Source organism: Otolemur garnettii, unplaced genomic scaffold (assembly GCF_000181295.1).
Source record: "Otolemur garnettii isolate 467f Iridium unplaced genomic scaffold, OtoGar3 scaffold00014, whole genome shotgun sequence".
Lineage (NCBI taxonomy): Eukaryota > Metazoa > Chordata > Mammalia > Primates > Galagidae > Otolemur > Otolemur garnettii.
In genome coordinates, this window is record NW_003852409.1 from 9904775 (window position 1) to 9907354 (window position 2580).

At 46.6% G+C, this 2580-nt stretch overlaps 1 pseudogene; it reads right to left on the reverse strand.

Moving 5' to 3' along the window:
- LOC100947308 overlaps positions 1-1247 on the reverse strand; it is a 3167-nt pseudogene extending 1920 nt beyond the window's left edge.
- Between the last annotated feature and the right edge of the window lie 1333 nt (positions 1248-2580).

Here is a 2580-nt window from a genome sequence, read left to right on the forward strand (position 1 = left end):
GTGCCACCCACTGTGCACCCAGTCCTGCCAGAGCCACTGCACTCCACCCTGCCAGAGCCCCACCATGCACTCAGCCCTGCCAGAGCTGCCACTCACCACGCCCTTCTAGAGCTACATGCCCCACACCCTGTGCCCTGCCCAGCCCTGCTGGAGTCACTCTGCCAGAACCACGTGCTGCACCTCACCCTGCTGCTGGAGCCATGTGCCCATGCTCCTGGATCTAGTGCTACAGCCTCCCTCCTGGCTGTGGGAGCTCCTGAGGAGCTGTGCAGAGACACCTACTGTGAAGATTCAGCAAGAGTAGAGTGATCCCACTGGGGTCTAATCTTGGACAGACACCTCCCCAACTCTGAGGACTGCCAGAGGAAGCCAGACCTCACCCTATAGGGACACCAGAGCAGCTAGGGCAAAGGTGTGGTGGCTGAGGGAGAAAATTATTTGCTGACTTGTTATTCTCAAGTTCAGACTGAGCTGAGGTAGAACACTCTGCAGTTGCTATCGAGTACCTGAGGCAGGCAGGCCTCAGCTCCCCTAGCTGGCTAGTGGCAGAGGGTGGTGGCTGGGCAGAGGGGGCATTGACTTTCCTTTCACTCTGGCAGGCACAAAGCCCTGGCACACATGCTTGTTGGAGGCAACAGGATCACAGCCCCATGGGGTTACCAGTGACTGGGCGTGAAAGAGGTGCAAGGTGAGGAAAGAGATACCAGCCCGCAGTCCAACTCTGCTACTAGGTGGGCCTTTCTGACTGCACAAAGCACCAGAGCAAGCCACATTTGAGCAGTCAGTAGACCTCTGCTATCTAGTTGCTGGAGACCTATCGAACTCTCCCAATGAGAGTTGGTACTGACTGGGTCAATTGGTTTGGAACTCCTAACCTGGGCCAATTACCCAAGGACTCTCTCGGGTGATATGCTGGTTGTGTGGCAATGGGAAGGGTTGATTTTCCTCTTCCAGTTGTTGCATGTGGGGGTCGGGGTGTCTTAGTTGCTTGTATTTCTCTACAGCTGAGACTTCAACCCAGAGTCACTGATCCACTATGATCAGACAAAGACCAGCTGAATACAAGACAGAGCCACCTAACCCTGCCACACCAAGCAGGCCCCCAGAGCCTCAGACTGTAATATTATATTGGTCCTTTGCAAAGCTGTAGGGGAAAAAGCTACAGTCACCAGTCCCAGATCCTTGGCAAAGGGCTGGTTAACCACAACTCCAGGAGCCCCCAATCCAATTTTACCTTACCTGCCCATCTAGCCAAATGTTGAAAAATAATCATGGGCAGAATAAGTGGGGAAACTCTGGCAACATGAATAATGAGAGTAGATCAACTTCCCCAAGAAATGACAAAACAGGCACACCAGATGATCCCATTCATAAACAGATGGCTGAGATGTCAGAAATTGAGTTCAGAATTTGGATGGCAAATAAAATCAACAGAATGAAGGTAAAGATGGAATTAGAATTTCAAGGAGTAATTCAAAAGTTTTCTCAAGAATTCAAAGACAAAAATCACCAAAGATTTTGACACATTGAGGTAAGAATTTGCAGCCCTCAAAGATCTGAGAAACACAGTACAACCCTCAGAAATAGAATGGAGCAGGCAGAAGAAAGGATCTCTGACATTGAAGAGAAAACTTCTGAATGCTCCCAAATGCTCAAAGAGGAAGAGAAATGGAGAGCAAAAACAGACCATTCCCTGAGAGAATTGTGAGACCACTCCAAAAGAGCAAACATTCAACTTATAGGAATTCCTGAAGGAGAAGAGGTTGCTCCAAAAGGCCCAGATGCTGGGGCGGCTCCTGTGGCTCAAAAGGGTAGGGCGCTGGTCCCATATGCCAGAGGTGGTGGGTTCAAACCCAGCCCTGGCCAAAAATGGCAAAAATAAATAAATAAAGCTTATCTTTAAAAAAAAACATTTATAAAAAAAGGCCCAGATGCTCTACTCTAAGAGATAATAGAGGAGAACTTCCCAAATGTGGCAAGAGATTCTGAAATCCAGATAGCGGACAGTTTCAGAACCCCAGCACAACTCAATCCAAATAAAATATCTCCCAGACACATTTTAATTAGCTTCACCAAAGTTAATATGAAGGAGAAAATCCTGCAAGCAGCCAGACATAAGAAAACCATAACCTCCAAGGGGAAGAATATTAGAATGACTGCAGATCTCTCTGCTGAAACTTTTCAAGCTAGAAGAGGATGGTCATTGACCTTTAACCTCCTAAAACAAAATAGCTTTCAAGCCAGGATCCTGTATCCAGCTAAACTGAGTTTCATTTATGATGGAGAAATTAAATACTTTAATGATATTCACATGTCGAAGAAATTTTCTGTAATTAAACCAGCTCTCCAGGATATTCTTAGACCCATCCTCCACAATGACAAGCACAATGCTCTACCATGAAAGTAAACTCACTCAGAAACTTTTGATCAATCTTCAACTTTCACAGTGGCAAAAGGATTAAAAATGACCACTGGACTTTTGAAAAACTCAATACCCAAAATACTACCAGGCTTATCAACACACTTAATTAATGTGAATGGGTTAAATTATCCTCTAAAGAGGCACAGGTTGGGCTCAGC